The 20,163-nt window shown below is 40.9% G+C and overlaps 1 protein-coding gene across 2 annotated transcripts in view; it reads left to right on the top strand.

Moving 5' to 3' along the window:
- The first annotated feature begins 2,863 nt into the window (after positions 1 to 2,863).
- The window catches only part of ZRANB1 (zinc finger RANBP2-type containing 1), a 69,572-nt gene continuing 52,272 nt past the window's right edge, over positions 2,864 to 20,163 (top strand). The window contains exon 1 of one of the 2 annotated variants that reach the window (XM_045025964.1): positions 2,864 to 2,947. The gene's annotated coding sequence lies outside the window, so the exon portion shown is untranslated. The remainder of the gene's footprint in view (positions 2,948 to 20,163) is intronic. The other variant, XM_045025963.1, reaches the window with a different exon arrangement.

The raw sequence follows: 20,163 nt of genomic DNA, 5'->3' as shown, positions 1-20,163 counted from the left end.
TTGCAATCTGCTAATGTAATTCACTCAGTTTTATTTTACCAGAAATCTAGCTGTTTCCATGGAAAGCTGGATAACTTGCTGAAAGATTTAGGAAATACCTTGAAAGAGCTGAAAGAGAAAATTTATTCAAAACTATAAATTCTTTTTGTTTTTATATAAACCTGATCTTTCCACCCTGTCTAATCTAAAACAGTTGTTTCTGTATATTTTATGTGGTTAAATATTTGAAAGAGTATCGAGGATTTACCTTAGCATTCACCATTCTTTTAGATAACTTCCTTGTCAAATGCTTATCTAACATGCTAAGAGCAAGTTTTCTGAATTACTTCTAATCACAAAGACCATAGGCAGTAAATAGGTATCCACTAACGATAGAAATATTTCTTTAAGATGACTTGTCCAAGTTCATCTTGGATCTCATATCTGGCTGTGTGACAAGAAAATATGGTTGTCCTCATTTTTGTGTAGCTAAATATAATTAAGCCTTAATATGCTTGCCAATGTGTAGAGTAGGGCACCACTTGCTGAGTGGAGACAGAATTTAGCAATGACACAGGCTGGGAAGGGCAAATGATCCATTTTCTTCTGCTGCTGAATATTGTTTATAGCAAACCAGTTTCCTTGTAAAGAGAGACAAAGTTTCATTTCAGTCTTTGAAAATAATTAAATTTGGCTTGCCCTGACTGGAGTCCTGATCTGCTGGACAATGGGATTTTTCCTAGCGTAAGTGATGCTGTGGTGCATTTTCATTATTGGGTACCTTTCCCTTACCCCAACTGAATGTGAAGGAAATGATGTAGCTGTGTAAGGCACTGTTACCCAGTCCATCATCTAGCCAGTAGATGGCTCCATACTGCCTAGTACTGTACAGGAAAAGGAAGTAACATGCTGAAGTCAGAGGGGATCAGAGTTGGAGAGGAAGTAGAGGCTGTGTGGAGGAGGTGGCCAATGGTAGCCTGGAATCCGTAGAGGAAAAATTAGATATGAGGCAGCCTGAGTGTTAAGACTGAAAAAGTGAGAGCTGGGTGAATAAACAACCTGTTGCTGTGAGGGAGGCAGCAAGAGGAGGATACAGGTTCCCCTCTGGCTCTTGGGAAAAATGTGATGTGTCTTTTCCTTTCTTCTGGATCTCTGAGTGAGAGAGAGAAGGGGAGGTGACAGCTCCTTTTTAGACCTCTTTGGTGAGGGTCAAGGCTCAGAGGCCTAGCAAGAGACCTGCACTCTGGACCATTGGGAGGATGGGGCTCATTTCTGGTCTGGAAGGAAACAGCGGAAACTTTTTGGGTCTGTAAGGAAAGGGTTGGGGTCTCTTCTTTGGATCCTAACAGAATTGAGAGCCTCCTATGTTGTCCCTTGGGAGACAAAGAGCACACTGAGGTAGGGTCTCCTGTGTGGTTCCCTCCGGGAGGGAGGAAGCACAATGGAGTAGAGGAGGGGTAGGGTGGTGTCATGTGCATCTTGTACACCAGGGGTGGCCAACCTGTGGCTCTGGAGCCACATGTGACTCTTCAGAAGTTAATATGCAGCTCTTTGTAAAGGCACTGACTCTGGGGCTGGAGCTACAGGTGCTAACTTTCCAATGTGCTGGGAGGGTGCTCGCTACTCAACCCCTGGCTCTGCCACAGGCCCTGCCCTCACTCCACTCCTTCAATCCCCTGCCATGTCCTCACTCCTCCCCCCCAGCCTCCTGCATACCACAGCTGATGGGGAGCGAAGGGGAGGCATTGATCTATGGGGCTGCTGGTGGGTGGGAGGCACTGGGAGCGGTGGGGGGGGGGTTGCTGATGGGGAGCTGCTGACATATTACTGTGACTCTTTCTCAATATACATTAGTAAATTCTGGCTCCTTCTCAGGCCCAGGTTGGCCAGCCCTGTCGTACACAGTAGGCTGCAGGGCTGCTATTAGCAGTTCAGGCTCTTGTACCAGATATGATCTGGCTATAGTGCTTCCTTCCCAGAGATGTACACCAGAGATGTGTTTCCTTTTAGTCTACACTTTAATTCACCACCAGGTAGATCTGTTGCATGCTCAGATCAGGTGTTACAAGTAGCACCACCTAGGAGCTGAACAGTATAATACAGTTTATATTCTAGTACAGGGGCGTCTTCTATGTCCCTGGGGGAGTGGAAGGGTGTGGGGGGGTCTCTGGTGTGGCTGGTCGCCTGGGGGACGGGAACGAACTATGGGGTAGAGTTGGGTTGAGGCTGCTCCCCTGTTGGAGATAGGGTCTATTCATGCAGGGTTGCCAACCCTCCAGGATTGTCCTGGAGCCCCCAGAAAGTAAAGATTCATGTCTTATGAAAGATTATGTCCTGTGACGAAACCTCCAGGAATATGTCCTAGCAAAACTGGCAACCTGACAAGATGTGTGGTCCTCTGGCAGGAGCAGGCCAGGGAGAGGGAGAAGCTCTGTGAATTATTGGGGGAGGAGCCGAGGGGGGGGAGGGGAGAGTCCGCCTCCCCGAGAGAGGGCGGGGCTTTCTCTGGGCTGGTGGGGGGAGAGAGAGCAGCTCTCCGGCTGTGTATGGGGGAGGGGAGAACGCCCGCATCCTCACAGCGGCGGGGATGACATCACCACTTCTTCCCAAAGAGGCGCTCTGGCATTGGCTGGGCGGACGGGGTGCTTTCCGCCAATGAGCATGCGGCAGGGCTCCGGGCTCGCTGACGTGAGAGCCCTCTGCCGTATGGGGATTTATTTTGCTTTGGGCTGCTCTAGCCGCCGCCATTAGAGGAGTCGGGAGTCTGGGGCTGCAGATCCCCCCGGCTGCGCCGAGTGGGAGCGCCCGCGGCCGAGCGAGCGAGCTAGGCCGGGAGAGACCATGTCCTGAGCGGGGACCCGCAGCCAGCGGGGCGGGGGGTTGGTGGGGGGCGCGGGGGGCTGCTTGCACCGAGTGGTGTCTGAGGGACGGATCCGGGAGCAGCGGCAGGAGCAGGCGGCGCTGCGGGGTAAGGCAACCTCCCTCCCCGCCCAGGAGCGATTCCCCTCGGGGCCACCCACCGGCGGCTCCTTTGGAAACCGCCGCCCGAGGCCCTGCTCTCCCTCCGACCCCCGGGGGAGGGGGTCCTCTCTCCGCCAGCCGCCTTCTGGGGCAGAAACCCCCCTGCCCTGCGGGACACCTAGGCCAGGGGCTCCCCGTCCTGCTCGTCCGAGCCCCCCGCCCCGACCATCGCCACGGACGGAGCTTCCTGTCGCTGGGTGCCCCCTCCCTAGCCCCTCCCCCTGCGCCCCTTTAACGATCGGGATGGCGCGCGGGGGGTGGGGTGAGTCGGCCCCTCCCCCAGCAGGACCCTGGCTGCCCTGGTCTGTTCCCCACGGTGAGCGACCCAGGGGAGTCCCATCCCGCCGCCAGCGCCGCTCGGGCTCCGTGCTGAGCCGGGGCCGCGGCCGTCTTCCCTTCTCTTCCCTTCCCGGTTTGGGAGGGGGGGCTCCTGAAACTTTTTCTCCCGTAACAAGGGGTCACGGTCTGGAAAAGGGCGAGAACGTCGCTTGCGTGTCCTCCCCCCGGCCGCCCTGCCGGGGGACTCCAGGCACCCGCTCAGGAGAGACGATGCTACTGCAGTTGCCTTGTTTGTTTACGGGTGTAGAAATACCTGCGGCGTCCAGCAGACTCCAACTAGGCTGAGTGTTTTTATAGTCGGAGGATGACCCCAGCTTACTTAAACGGAGACGTGTGGTGCATCTTCTGCCCATAAGGCTTTTGAATTCCACATATTAATATCTAAATCGTGTTTGGACTTTTTTGTTTGTGTCTCCATTAACTTGTATCCTAGTTTAAATGAATAGTGTTCACTTCTCCACTGGAAATCAGGAATTTGCTTCTGCAGTAACTGTTCCCTGAAAGAAGGTTTTTTTATGAACTGCTATATGCAGGTTTATCACTCCACCCCAAAAGCGCTATATCAGACAACTTAAAAGCTATAGTCAAATGACAAGACTGTTAAACAGAGAAAGCCAGGAAACTCTCCTTTTTTTCCCCTGCTCTCCAAACATCTGCAGTACTGAGATCTACAGGAATGAGATCATAGGTCTGTTGACTCCCATTTATTCTCTCTCCCCCTCCCCCCCATTTTTTTTCTAGAGAAGTCTTTACCTCTGTACTACAGAAGCCACCTGCATGTTGTGAATTACTTGTTTGTACATGTATTATAGACTGTAGGATATTCATAGTTAATGTTGAACATGGTACCAAGTTGTACAGAGCATTTGTGATGTTGATGTACAAAGATAAACCATAGTCAGAACAGGATCTGAAATATTTATGAACTGAAGTCATTCTTATTAATAGACTGTAAAATAATCTTCTGATATTCACTTTGATGGTGGCTCCTTAGGACTGTCTCCATCTCTGGTTTGCAACTCTACCTTCAAATCCCTACATGGTAGCAACTAGCTTGCTGATAAAGCTAAACTATACAACCCTCTTTGGAGTTCATTAATGCAACTCTATGAACAGCTGTAGGTAGGCACTCTCTTTCATTCTTCAATCCAGATTCTGAACACACCTCTTCTTGATTAGTCCCAGCTACCCACTCAGGACTAGATGGTGTTAATATGATTGCAGATATAGAATCTGGGTCTCCTGCATGGCGCAGACAGCACAGCTGCTAAGACCTTTGTACTAGCACAGTGACTTTCAGTGATACCAATGAAGAAAATAACTTTTCTAGAATTTTTGACAATTGCCCCTTTGGACAGTAGTGTTTCCTTTTTAGAGGTTACTGGAACAATACCTGAATCTTTAACTGCTTAAAGATTCACATTTTAATCTAGTGTGCAGATGTGTATTTGGGGACACAGTAATTTGTCTAGTGACAGCATACACTAACTCTCACCTCTCAGCTTTTTTGTGTGCAATATCAGTTACATGCAGAGTTGTCCAATGCAGAAATTAATTTTTTTTGTTAGTATAACTGTATTCAGAACCCCCAAAAGAGTAATTCAGGAGGCACTTCTTCCTTTGGTTTATTCAGCACTTCATTTTGAGTCTCTAATAGTTTGACTTAGATAATTGTGAAAGAGGACATAGAAACCCATTAGTACTGTTCAGTAATCATCCAGAGGGGTTGCAGTATGGTAGAGCAACATGAGCCATCACCAGTGTCTTCTAGCTATGGAAGTGGGACACCAGAAACTAAGTTGGTGTCTCCTAGTTTGCAGTCTAATATCTGCAGGTGTTTTTAACTTATACGTGTTGATGTAAAATCGTTATAGATTTAGTTTTGTCACAGTGCTGGACTGGAATAACATTTCTGCATCTATTGCTCACAGGCTTTTGGAAGCTTCAACTATATAGTGTAATGGTTTTGAAGAAAGGATTTGTTGAAATGCTGGTAGCCATTCCTCTAAATAGAAAAAAGCATGGTCCCTGCTCAGCCCCTGGATTTGCAAATACACTAGTCCCTTGTTATTGGAGAGTGGTCTACAATATTACATTTTTAATAAAATGAAGGTATTTTAAAATAAACAGGAACACTAAATAGTTAGAAACCACTCCTTTTATGCACTTGATACAGAAGCATAGCTCAAAGTGGACTTTTAGAGACATAGGTTAAAAATACTTCTGGGTCAAAACAACGTACTCAAATTTTATCCTTGAGTGACTTTGGTGCATGTTAGAACTCCTGGACAATAGTTCATCATGGAAAAAGCCTTAATTTGAAATATGAGTGATACTTAATTTATATCTCAGATCCTTAAACTATAAAATAGGTGGAGTGTGTCCTCCATCAGAAGCATTTTATTAGTTGTGTTGTCTCTGTATGGCACATTTTAGAGTGATACATCAGGAAGGACCCACAACTATGAAGGTAGTGAAGAGAGCAAAGTTAGTTTAGATTCGTCTATTCAAGACAGCTCTGGCTTGTGTTGTTCAGCTTGTAATTTTAGGATTCCTACTGGGAGGAAACAGTCTTGGCCACCTTTCCTACTTTCGCACTAGGAACTTGTATTTGTTTACAGGTTTATACTCATTAACATGTTTCCTTTTTGCTTACGTATTGAATCTGTAGGAATTGAGGTTTTGTTTAAATATATCCAAATTAGGTGTACCCTTGCTAATGCTTAAAATTCATGTGAATTTTACCAAGCATCTTAGTATGGTATCAGCTTAATTTACATGTTATATGCCCTCCCCATGTTTAATGCCTGCCTTCAGCTTGACTTTTAAAAATTATTTCTTCTATCTTCGTCTCCCACATCTTGCTTTTGGAGAGAGCTGAAATTACGATGCCTATTTGTTAAACTATTTCTTCTTGTATAGCACTCTCTGCTAAATTATCTTTCTTTGTACTGCATCATCATTGATGTTTGTGCAATAATTAAACTGCTGCTAGATCTGCAGGGTAGCTAACCAGTTTACTCTTTTTCTCACCAATTCTACTAATATAGTATCACATTTTCTAACTAACTGCAAAAATTCCAGCTATTTCCTAAAGACTTCTGTAAACAAGTAGACTGCATCTTAATTGGTGTAGTAGCAATTTAAAATGGACCTAAATTTTGGTTGTGTTTGGAAACAGTAAATAAACTAGTACAGGGGAAACTAGAAGAGAACAATTCTGTAGTTATCAGAGTCTTCATTTTAGCTTTTTAATAGGTGATACTCATTTATTTTTGCTCCCATTCTCCCATCATTTGTATCAATTCTGATGTTTTACACAGCTGGTGATGAGCTTACTGCATCAGTTGCCAAATGGCATTGCTTGGTAAAATCATTTAAATAGCAGATAATTGCTGCTTTGTGGTGATATTTGAGTTGAATATGTTGTACTTTTAAAAGATAAAGTTTTGTTTTTAATCACAATCTCAAACATAATTTACATTATAGACATTTAACTAGTATTAATAACATTATAACACTTTTTCATACGTTTTTGTCAAACTAGTTGCCGTTTTGACATGTAGGGAATCCAGATATTGGACTCACTTGCTCTTTTAAATTTAAGATCTTCCTTGTTTACTTATTTTCTTGATAGAGCTTTTGTTCATGGCTTGAGAGAGAATTTCCTTTTCAGCATAAGCAGCAAAGAGTCCTGTGGCACCTTATAGACTAACAGACGTTTTGGAGCATGAGCTTTCGTGGGTGAATACCTTATGCGCCAAAACGTCTGTTAGTCTATAAGGTGCCACAGGACTCTTAGTCTGGATCTGTAAAAGCAGCAAACACGGCTACCCCTCTGATACTTTTTAGCATAAAATCCCTTTACAAATAATCTGTGAAAATAATTTAGAACAGTCCTGTAATTTTTGCAGTGATTTATGCAAAATTGAATAAAATGGTACAAGAGTTAAATAAAATGTTCTGATGGCTAGTAATATTTTGAATGTCCTAATGGTAACACTTTTTTTTCCATACAATGATACAGCAAAAAAGCATTCTGTAAAATTGCTTTTATTTTACACTTCCTATATGTTTTAAGGAAGATTACAGGACTAAGTATTATCTAGACCATCTGCGGATTCGGAGCCCCTCAGTTCCCTGTGGCGTGCCACAGCTCCCATTGGCTGGGAACGGCAAACTGTCATTTTTGTTTACCTGAAGCATCTGCAGGCATGGAGCCCCTCAGCTCCCTGTCCACAATGTATTAGATATTCAATTCAGTGATTCCACAGAGTTTAAAATCATCAAATTTTGGTGTAGACCCATTTATAAGCTGACCCATTTATATGCTTCGATGTGTCATTTTTATACCAAAAATATGTGGCTTATGAACGAGTATATATGGTACTTCCTCTGTCTTGCTTACAGTACTCCTGCTAATACAGCTCACAATGTTTGCCTTTTTTGCAAAAGTGTTATGCTGTTGACTCATATCTAGCTTGTGATCCATTGTGACTACCTGATTCCTTTCTGCAGTATTTCTTCCTAGGCAGTCATTCCCATTTTGTGTGTGTGCAACTGATTGTTCCTTCCCAAGTGGAGTACTTTGCATTTGTCTTTATTGAATTTCATCCTGTTTTCTTCAGACCATTTCTCCAGTTTGTCTAGATCATTTTAAATTTTAATACTATTCTCCAAAGCATTTGTAACCCCTCCCAGCTTGATATCCTTCGCAAACTTGATATGCCCTTCCAGCTTGACTGTGCACCACTGATAACTATTATCTAGGAATGGTTTTCCCACCAGTTATTCACCAACCTTATAGTAGCTCCATCTAGGTTGTATTTCCCTAGTTTATAAGATGGTCATAGTATCAAAAGCCTTACTAAAATCAAGGTATAACACATGTACCACTCCCCTCTATCCACAAGGCTTGTTACCCTGTCAAAGAAAGCTATTAGGTTGGTTTGACACAATTTGTTATTGACAAATCTATACTGACTATTACTTATCACCTTATTTTCTTCTAGGTGTTCGCAAATTGATTGCTTAATTATTTGCTTCATTATCTTTCTGGATAGTGAAGTTAAGCTGACTGATCTGTAATTCCCTGGGTTGCCCTCTTCCAGTCCTCTGGAATCTCTTCTGTCTTGCTTCATTTTCAAGGATAATTGCTAATGGCTCAGGTATCTCCTCAGTCAGCTCCTTGAGTATTTTAGTATGTGTTTCATAAGCTCCTGGTGATCTTAAAGACATCTAACTTGTCTAAGCAGTTCTTTCACTATTTTAGCTTCTGAGCCTAGTTTATTTTCACTGGCATTCATTATGTTAGCTGTCCAATTGCTACTAACCTTTTTGGTGAAAACTAAAACAAAAAAAGTCACATAACAGAAAATGTGGAAATAGCAGAAATGCTATTGTTCCTCTCCATTTCTTGAGTAATGGGCCTACCCTGTCCTTTATCTTCCTCTTGCGTCTAAAGTATTTGCGGAATGTTTTCTATGTACTACACTTAGGAAATAAAAATAAAATGCTGACTACAAAACGGGGAATAACTGGCTAGGAGATAGTACCACTGAAAAAGATCTGGGGGTTATAGAGGATTGCACATTACTCCTGGGCACAGTCTGCGCCAAAAAAATAAAAATTCTGTGCACAATATTTTAAAATTCTGCAAAAAAATCTGAAAATTTTATTTGTCAAAATAACGCTGCATAATCACGCCAGTTTCAATTATTTTGTTAATTTTATTTCAAAATAACCTGTCAACAAGCATGTCTAACAATACTAACACACACAAAAATTCCCCTAGGAGTAGAAAGTTAAAGAAACCCCCGTGACAACTCAGTTTCTGTTTCTCTGCCCCCTTTTCTCCCCAGAGCCCAGCTGGGGGGCCAGACACTCTCAACCCCTCCACCCCAAAGTCCAGCTGCGGGGCCCCCCTTGTCCAGACACCCCCCCACCCCCACCCAGAGACCAGGGATCCAGAGCGAGAAACAGCCTGATGCTTGGTCCCAGGCTTACACAGAGTTTCCTGTGTGCTGCCCTCTCCTTCCCTCAGGACATTCTGGGAACTTCAGCTGCTAGGAACCCTGTAGCTCTCTCTCCCTCCTCCCAGCAGTGTCTATGTGCAAGCCGGGTTCTGCTGAGTCCAGTGGTGGCTAGCAGCACTGCAGCCCATTTCTGTGGGGGTAAAGAAATTGTGTGCACGTTAATTTTTGCAAAATTCTGCATTGTGTGGTGGTGCAGAATTCCCCTGGAGTAGCACATTGAATATGAGTCAACAGTGTGGTGCAGTTATGATAAAAGGGAAACATTCTGGAATACCATATATGAAGACACGGGACATAACTGTTTCACTCTATTCTGCATGGAGAGACATCAGCTGGAGTACTGGGTCCAGTTCTTGGTGCCCTACTTTAGGAAAGATGTGGACAAATTGGAGAAAATCCAAAGGAGAGCAACAAAAATGAAAAGTTTAGAAAACCTGACCCTCTGAGGAAAGGTTACAAAACTAGGCATATTTAGTCTTGAGCAAAGAAGACTGAAGAGGAACCAGCTAGTCTTCTGATATGTTAAGGACTGTTATAAAGATGATGATAATCAATTGTTTCCATGCCCACTGAAGGTAGGACAGGAAGTAATTTGCTTAACCTGTGGCTAGGGAGTTTTGTGTTAAATATTAAGAAAAACTTCATAACTGTAAGGATAGCTAAGGACTGGAATAGTTCCCAAGGGAGGTTGTGAAATCTTTAATAGATTGGAGGTGGAAAATAAAACTAGGTGAGAAAAAATTAGGTCTACTAGTTCTAATATCTTGAAGGCCATGGTGACCAGGAATTTACACATAACAAAGGAAATGTTTAATAAATGTTTAAATTCAAAACATTTTGTTAAACTTACTTCCTTGATCCTTCCCCCCTCCCCAGTGTATTTAAAACAAATTTAAAATGCTGTTTTGGTGCATATTTTAATTGTTTGAATTTCAATCCAAATAAAGATTGACCAAAAAAAATTAATTAGCTAGTCAAGAAGAAATGCATCATTTACCATCATCAACATAAAATTTGAATAAATGTATGTTAAGCTATATAATTGCTTAAATAAATGTGTTTAGATACAGCATATCCTCCTTGTTGACAGGTACCACCAAATTTAGTGAAGGCTATATTTAGTTGTAAATCAACATGTTTTAATATGTTGATTCTCATTACTTGGTAACTTTCTTCAGATAACTTAAAGTTCAAATATAAAACAAGATTAGAATGATTTAAAATCACTTTGATTTAAATCAGTCCACACTGGTTCTTCCCACTGATACGTAGAATATTCCCTAAAATTCTGGAGTTGATTGATTGCAGTGTTCAAAAGTCCTCAAAAAGAAATTCCATAGGCCTTGCTTTGCTTGGCCAAAGACTTATTGCTTCTGAAAACCTGTTAATGTCCACGTTGAATGAATGAATACATAAATTACTTATTTCAAATTAATACTGGTTAGTCCATTTTCTGACCTGAAGTTGAAGTATAGCAATTTTGCTTGACTTTTTTTTCTTTGTTGACCATTAAATATATGTGTTAGGGGCCAAATGTAGACTCATAATAAAGTTTCAAAAGAATCAAATATTTACTGTCCGATGCAGCACATGGAAATCCTGAAAAATTTAACATTCCAATAATAGATAAATATTAATTTTTCAGTCTTGTCAAGTTTCCTACAGAAGCCAAAGCTTATTTGCAAGACTGATTCAAAACCTGCTTATTTCAAGGTACTAGAAACTCTTTGGGCCTAATCCAAAGTCCAGTGAAGTGAATGGAAAGACTCTAATTAACTTTAGATCATTTAGGGCCTGATCTAAGCTGTTAATGTTAAATGCTTGAGTCACATGTTAACAATTACTTTGGAAATTTAAGATCTAACAAAATTAATGTAGGAAATTTAAAGTAATGTGATCTATAACCTGTAAAACCATACCCAGATCAGTGGCTGAAATTTTACACAGAGCTAGGAGAAATTTGTTGGATAAGTAGCTTTCTCACTGAAAATTCAGTTTTAGGTCGACTAAAACTATTCATGAATTTGGCTCAAGTTCAGCAAATAGTTTTGGCTAAAGTTTAAAAAAAAAAATCTGAAAAAGTCCAAATATCTTTAGACATTTTCAAAATGTAATTTCATTTCAAAACAATGTTTTTAATTAAAAATTTAGCTAGATTTATTTAGAAAAGGGTAAAGCACACCCAAAAACTAAACAAAATTGAAAACACAAATTAGTTTTGGAAAGAATGAAATGTTTTGACTGACCTAAACAATCAGACTTTTTTTCAGTGTTTAATTTTGGCAAGAAAGACCAAAAGATTTCCATTTTGGGTTAACCTGAAACAAATACTTCGGGTGTTTTTTGATTTAGTCATCAAGCCAAAAAATCAGTTACTCACTTGGCTCTAATTTTAAGTGCCTTCACATTCAACTAAGTTTATTTAATGTATTTTGAGACTTCCTTTGTACAAAGAGAAAAACCTTACCTTTTGTGATTTATAAATAGTTCACTTTCTGAAAGTGAACTACAGTAGAATGTCAGTGTTACAAACAACAGAGTTACGAACTGACCAATCAACCACACACCTCATTTGGAACCGGAAGTACGCAATCAGGCAGCAGCAGAAACAAAAAAAAACAAAAAAAAAAAAAAGAGAAGAAAAGAAAAGCAAATACAGTACAGTACTGTTAAATGTAAACTACTAAAAAAGGGAAAGCAGCATTTTTCTTCTACCTAGTAAAGTTTCAAAGATGTATTAAGTCAGTGTTCAGTTGTAAACTTCTGAAAGAACCACCATAGCATTTTGTTCAGTTACAAACATTTCAGAGTTAACAACCTCCATTCCCGAAGTGTTTGTACTCTGAGGTTCTACTATACTGCAATTTTTTTTTTAAAATATAGGGTCTGCTTTCAGTCCTTGTGCTGCTGCTGCTTCTAGATTTCCCAAGTGTAGTACTGTATTGTACAATTAACTACTACACCTCTATCCTGATACAAAGCGACCTGATATAAGGCGGGTTCGCATACAAGGCGGTAAAGCTCTGACACACCACTCTGAGCAGCGTGTTAAAGCTGCTGGGCCAGGCCGAGGGGTTCGATAAGGGGCAGAGGGTCTCGGGGGTGGTCAGGGGCTCCCCCCAGGGTCTGGAGGCAGGAGTTGTGGGAGGGCACTTTTGGGGGGCCCGCAGTCCCAGAGTGGCCTGGGGGATTAGCGGGGGGCTGGGAGCAGCCTGCTCTGCTTCCCTGGCCCCAGTCATGTCGCTCGGGGGAGGGGGCTTGGCGGAAGGGATTCCCCCCTGCACTCACCAGCAGCAGCAGAAGTGGAGCAGCCAGGCCCCTGCCTGCTCCACTCCGCCAGTTCCCAGCCACAGTACTCCGCTTCCAGCTGCAGGTGAGTATGGGAAGCAACCTTTCCCCAACCTCTCCGCACTCACCTGCGGCGGGAAGTGGAGTGACGCGGCTCCAGCCCGCTCCATTCTGCCACCTCCCAGCCGTGGCGCTCCGCTTCCCGCCGCCAGTGAGTGCAGAGGGCGTCCTTTCCCCAACCTCCCTGCACTCACTGGTGGTGAGAAGCAGAGCAGCCCAGCCCCAGCCAGCTCCACTCTGCCAGCTCCCAGCCGTGGTGCTCCACTTCCCTACGGGCAGATGAGTGCAGGACCTTCCTCCAGCTGCCCCCCAGCGACCTGGCTGGGGCTGGGGCAAGGAAAGCGGAGCGGGCTGGGGCTGCGTCGCTCCGCTTCCCGCCACAGGTGAATATGTGTGTGTGGGGGGGAGGGGACGGGGGGAATCCTTTCCCCAACCTCCCCACACTGGGGAGTGGATAGGGGTTGGATAGGGGTCAGGGGACAGGGGAGTTGGGTAGAAGATGGGATCCTGGGGGTGATTAGGGACGGGGGTATCTGGAGGGGGTGGTCAGGGAACAAGGAACCAACAAGGGCCAAAGCAAGTTTGATATAACGCGGTCTCACCTATAACTCAGTGAGATTTTTTTTTTTTTTGGTCTCCCGAGGAACGTGTTATATCGGGGTGTATTTGATTCTCTACAGAACCTTGTGGGCAGCAGTGAAACTGAAAAGACTCCATGTTGATTTTTGTATGCTGCTTAGAAAAGCTATGAGCATCAGCAGTAGAAAGCAGAAAGGTCATTCAGATGTGAAACAGACCTAAAAATGAGGTTCAAGGAGGATTAGAGTGCTCAAGTCCAACAGTCAGAAGACTTGAAGCAGCCCTAATTTTTTGGGATTTATTTATAAAATGTATGTGCTTGGAGCCAAACTTGGATTACTAACCTTAAATTGACTAAAGCTTTAAAAAAAAAAATTTCCTGAATAAAAAAGGTTGAAGAATCCCTATAGTAGCTCATATTGCACTTTGAATGATGCAGGAAATGCACTAAGTCATCTTATCTGCACCTGTCTTGCAACTAAAATATAATTCACTCCTGTTTTTGTCATGCCTCTGTCCATTTCTTACCTAGCTAAATTATGTGAAACCACTTGATATCATTATGAGTGTGGCTGTGTACCCTTTTTTAGATTAATGGATTCCAAAGCCAGAAGGAATCATTGTGATCATCTAGTCTGACCTCCTGTATAATGCAGGCCATAGAACTTAGAAAAACATTCAATCTTGATTTTAAAAGTTGTCAGTGATGGAGTTTTAGTAAACTGAGTTTTAGTAAACTGTTCCAATGGTTAATTACTCTGACAAAAATGTATGCCTTATTTCCATCTGGGATTTGTTTGTATTCAACTTCTAGCCGCTTGGATTGGATTGTACCTTTCTTTGCTAAACTGAAGAGCCCATTATTAAATATTTGTTCCCCATGTTCACCCCTTTACCGTCTCTTTGTTAAGCTAAATAGATTCAGCTCCTGGAGTCTGTCACCATAAGGCACTAATCCTTTAATCATTCTCGTGGCTTTTCACTGAACTGTCTCCCATTTATCAACATCTTTCATGAATTGTGGGCACCAGAACTGCATGATTCCATCAGCAGTAACACCTTTGCCAAATACAGAGGTAAAATAACCTCTCTACTCTTACGTGGGATTGCCCTGTTTATGCATCCTAAAATCCGATTAGCTCTTTTGGACACAGCATTCTAGTTAGATTTCATGTTCAGCTGATTGTCCACTATGATCCTCAAATCTTTTTCAGAGTCATTGCTTTCCAGGGTGGAGTTCTCAGTCATGTAAGTATGGCCTACATTCTTTCTTATATACAGGTTACCAAGTGATCCAGGTCACTCTGAATCAGTGATCTGTCATCTTTACTGCTCCTCAAATTATTGTCATCTGCAAACTTTCAGTGATATTGTTTTCTTCCTCGTCGCTTAATAAAAATGTTAAATGTTTGATGGCATTTACACTGGAACTTAAACAATATAGGATAACCCAGTATCACATAAGTATTTCTTTAACTGTGTGACTGAACATAGTCTGCGACAAGTGTGTTTGGGGGAAAACTAATTGAATATACTTTCAGCATTAGGTTAAATATGTTTTCTGTGTCAGGTGTTGAACAGTGTGGTCCAAATCAACAGCTAATCTACCTTCAGCAAGGGATAATTATTGGTATTGGGTGTCAAACACTGTATGAAGTCTAGTGTAGGCAGGATCTTTTGATATGTTGTCTGTGTTGAACAAATTAAGGTTAATTTTTCTACTCTGGTAGATTTTAGGTAGTTATTTCAAAGTTTGGATAGATCTCAGTTGTGTCATTTTCAGACAGACAAGTCAAAGGATGACACCTGATCCTTCTCATCCTGTATTTTGGGTCGGGGGGGTAAAACAGAATCTGTTGTTTTTCTTAAGGTCATCTGAACTGTATCTCCAACTTCATGTTTATGAAGAAACCACTTGTTGTATCTTCTAGGCAATTGAAAAATTCAATACTGTTTTAAAAACTTGACACTTAATAGTTTTATTTATTAGTGTCATAGATACCCCTTTGTTTTGCAAGTTGATTCATTAAGTATTCATCATTCATTCCTTTTGATTTGTCAGTCTGGGTGTTTTAATAGTGTTCCAAATCACCATTGCTAATAACCATCTTTATTAAATGTGATTTCCTGTATTTTGCATCTTATACTCCTGTATAAGGGTGAAATGTTTTGGGGGGCTTACTTGTTAGAGCAGTAGTGTTTGGGAGATAATTTGCATTACTTGAGTCTAGAACCGCTTGCTCTGTGTGCAGAATAGTATTGCTTAGATCAGCAGAAAATCATGTAATCATGCCCTTCGTAAGCTGAGGGGATGTATCTAAACCAGTGATACTCAGACTTAAATGTTCAGGAGCCAATTCAGCGATCATTACCCAAAAGAGCCATGTAGTGTGAATTAATTGTTTCATTTACAATAGGGCTATATGTTTATATTCAAACAGTATGACAGTGAAAATATTTACATTTTTAATGTGTATTCTCACAGCAAAATGACTGACAGAGTATTTTATGATTTTTATCAACTTACAATTGGTTGATAACATAGTAAAATCATCCTGATTGCAGCACATGATATTAAAACACTGATTTAATTATTAACCAGATTGCCACAAGAGACTCATTAAAGAGCCATTTGTGGCTCATGAGCCTCAGTCTGAGTATCACTGATCTAAACAGTTATTCAGTGATACTTAGGGTTTTTTTTTTTTATTAAAATGGTACTCATTGAATTAAAAAGACTCTGCTCGCTGAAGCTAAAACTACTCTAATTGCTTCTTATAATGCCTTGTTTTTGCCAGTTGAGGGTTCTGTAAGTGTGCTTTCTCTGTTGCTTACATGGTAACACCTAACTATCAAAATTACACATTATGGTTAATCCATTCCTATCTAAGTTGTAGTGTATAGTGACATTGTCTAGTCTGAAACACTGACAGTTTTAATGATGGACTTAAACAAAAATGTATTGGTGAACAAACATTATGAATGTCATCAAAATAAAAAAAGGAGAAAAAGCATAAAGGAATCTGTGTGTTGACTATTTATACTTCTTTAGTCTCTCTTGCAAGTACTCAAATGATACCCAGTTGATATGATTGTTTTTAAGACTGTCTAGTATTGACAAATCTGACTTTATGAATCACTAAGAATAAATTTAAGAACACCGTTAGGACAAGGTTAATCATATTATCTTTAAGTAGAATGGGTAGACTTTGCACCTGTAATTAGTGTATTGTAATCTTTAAACTGTCTAGAATTTTTAACGATGGGCAAATTTAGCATGACATTAGGTTAGTTTGTAGACATAACCTGGACAGTCTTTTTAAAGTACCATGACAGCTCTTTTATTCCAAATGAGTATCTCTTAAAGATTGTTGCTTTAGCTCTGAATAACCCCTGAAATGCTTGACTCATTACTGATTCGAATAACAAAATGATGCACATGTTTACATTACAAGTGCATTTTAATTTCCTTGTTTACATCAAATGAAGGATTTTCAGTTTTTATTGATGTGCTGCTAAACTGAGTACTTAAAGGATCCTTCAAACAAAAGTAACAATCACTATATTGGAATACAAGGAATACATCAATTAAATGTGTCTTAACCATAATAAAAATAGAAGTAGCTTTCTTGACTGTAGACGTATGTAGCTCACTGTTAAATCCCTTCAATGGGGAGACTTTCAGAGTTGTTACTTAATAAAAGGTCATTTACTTTTTCAAAATTACAATAAAATATAATCTATTCTGTAACAAATCTGAAGTGTGTCTATTTCCCATTTTATCCAACAGTGAGACACACTTCCTGTGGCTCAACTTATTTCCTTTTATGACATGTCTGGAATATCAACAAAATTTTAGATCCTGGAGAAAGGCAAACAACATTGATGTAGCGAAAGTGATATTTTAAAATCTAATGTCTTTATCTCTTGTGCAAATCCTATATTATTAAAACTGAAATTTAAAAATACACTTTTAGATAGTACATTGGTTTGTTGCATTCTTAGCACAGACAATGAAAATAGCCATTTTCTACTGTGTATCACTTCTTGGTTCTTAACACAACACTGCGGCATTGTGTCACTGGACAGACTGCATAGCAATGTATATTCATTTTAAAAAGCCTGGTTCCAAAGAGACTAAAATATGCCTATAACATAGTACAAAATAGTAATGGTTCTAACTTGTAAAAGTTTTATCTTTACAAAACTTAAATTTTGGGCTAAATTTGACCTGACCGTGCCCCTTTAAGGTAATATGGTTCTGTTTACCTTAGGCATGGGAGCCAGTTCATGAGAATACTTTCTCTCTGCCCTGCTGAATTTACTCCAGTGGCTACGATTCTCAGTGGGATAAGGCTTGGAAGACTTAAACTAGTTTGCTGGGAGCGGCCTCCTCCCTACTGAATTCTTGCAGGGTATGCATGTATCCAAAGAGGAAGGAGGTGAGATGGGGTCTTTACTTCCTGAACTGACACACACTGCAAATAACCAGCAGTTGCTTCTGGGGACAAATGATTTCATTGTGTTTGGTTTTTTACATTTAAAAAATAAAAAGCATGAAGGGATCAAATTCCACATCTAGTAAATCCTACCCTGCATCATGAACGATTGTGTCAACTGGAGTCAATGTAATACAGACAGAGGCAATTGCAGAACAAGGACCAGGTGTGGACACTAGGTTCATAGTACTTGTCCTCATTTGTTGTTCTATAACTGATCACTCCAGCCATCCTCATAAGGAACTTTGAGAAAGGTGAGCCTAATAACTGACCTATTTTTTGGTACTTCCTATAACAATTTTTTTAAAACAGATCCTTGTGGTAATGTAATATGGTGAGCATAATGGCAAAATATCAAACTGCTAGAGTGATTTGCTGTAAACAAGTGCACTTGGTTTGCTTACAAGTTGAGGTGGTTTTATTTTATTTTCATAAAGGTTTGACTTTAACATCACTGCCCCTTTTGCGCACCCTTACTCCCTCCCCGCCCCTAGGCTGCCAGTGTGGGGGGGGGGTGGCGGGCAAAAGGGGGCAGCTACCCCGGGGCCCGGTGATTTAAAAGGGCCCGGCGCTCCCAGCTGCTGCTACTGTGGCAGTGGCCGGAGCCCTGGGCCCTTTAAATAGCTACTGGAGCCCCAGTCGGTGTGGGACGGGCAGCATGGAAGGGCTGCCTGGGGGAGGCTGACTCCTAGCCCTGCCCCTTCCAGGGGCCTGGAGCCAGGACTCCATACTAGTAAGTCTGTCTTCTTACTTTCACCCCTGCATCCGAGACTGCTATAACATGAAATACTTGGCAGAATGTGGGTAAAACAGAGCAGGAGACATACTATTCTCCCTGGAGAAGTTCAGTCAACATTTAATTAACGCATTAGTTTTTTAACTAACATCAGCATTGAAGCTTCTCTTCTGGAATGGCGGCCGAAGCACGAAGGGGCATACAAATGTTTAGCATATCTGGCACATAAATACTTTGCAATGCCGGCTACAAAAGTGCCATGTGAACGCTTGTTCTCACTTTCAGGTGACATAATAAATAAGAAGCCGGCGGTATTATCTCCCGTTAATGTAAACAAATTTGTTTCTCTTAGCGATTGGCTGAACAAGACATTGGACTGAGTGGACTTGTAGGCTCTAAAGTTTTACATAGTTTTTTGTTTTTGAATGCAGTGTTATAACAAAAAAAATCTACATTTAAGTTGCACTTTCACAATAAAGAGATTGCACTACGGTACTTGTATGAGGTGAATTGAAAAATACTATTTCTTTATCATTTTTACAATGCAAATATTTGTAATAAAAAATATAAAGTGAGCAGAGTACACTTTGTATTCTGTGTTGCAATAGAAATCAATATATTTGAAAATGGAGAAAAACATCCAAAATATTTAATACATTTAAATTGGTATTCTAAAACAGCGCTATAAACTTGTGTTGCTGAAGAGAAATGTTGACAGATCACTTGTTGCACTATGAACGTTTTTGTAGGACTTGTCAAGTGATTTAAAAAAAGTATCACGATTAATCGCACTGTTAATAGAATACCATTTATTTAAATATTTTTTGATGTTTTCTATATTTTCAAATATATTGATTTCAGTTACAGCACAGAATACAAACTGTACAGTGCTCACTTTATATTTTTTATTACAAATATTTGCATTGTAAAAAAGATAAAAGAAATAGTATTTCAGTTCACCTCATACGAGCACTGTAGTTCAAGATAAAGAGATTGCAAGTTCAGCTTTCAAATGTATAATAATTATTATTATATAACTCACTTCAGCTGAGTGAGCCCTTGTTTGCAAGGAAGGGTGGATTTTACCTTAAGGCCTCAACATGCAGCAGGGGAGGTGAGACTGGTACAGGGATGCTGAGCTTGCCGGGCTCCTGTTCTCTATGGCAGTGTTTCTCAAACTTTTTGTGCTGGCGACCGCATTTGGACTTAAAAAAAAATTATGCCCTCCACCCTCCCTCTCTCTAGAAAAAATTGTGACCCTCCAGCCCGGTGGGAAGCATGGGCTTCTAGACCAGCAGGGAGTGCTGATGCTTCCCTCTACAGCCAGAGGTATGCAATTAACATGTTAAAATTTTTGTTTTCAGTTAATTGCAGGTGTTAACTGCAATTTGACAGCCATAGTTTTTTTTTGCTTAGAACTGTCTTTTAAATAATAATAAATAATATAGGCCTAATATTAATATAATAATAATATTTCAAACATACAGGCCTAACAGTCACTGAAGATATACACTTTAACCGTTAGTTTATTTAGGAAAAGCAACATTTAATAACTTTTTTGCAGTCTAATCTAAATAAGATGTTCTGTTTTAAAACAAACAAGTGAACTACACTAATTTGCTAAATC

This window comes from Mauremys mutica, chromosome 7 (genome assembly GCF_020497125.1).
Source record: "Mauremys mutica isolate MM-2020 ecotype Southern chromosome 7, ASM2049712v1, whole genome shotgun sequence".
Lineage (NCBI taxonomy): Eukaryota > Metazoa > Chordata > Testudines > Geoemydidae > Mauremys > Mauremys mutica.
Note: the sequence above shows the minus strand (reverse complement) of the source record. Positions and strands in the feature narration are given on the sequence as shown.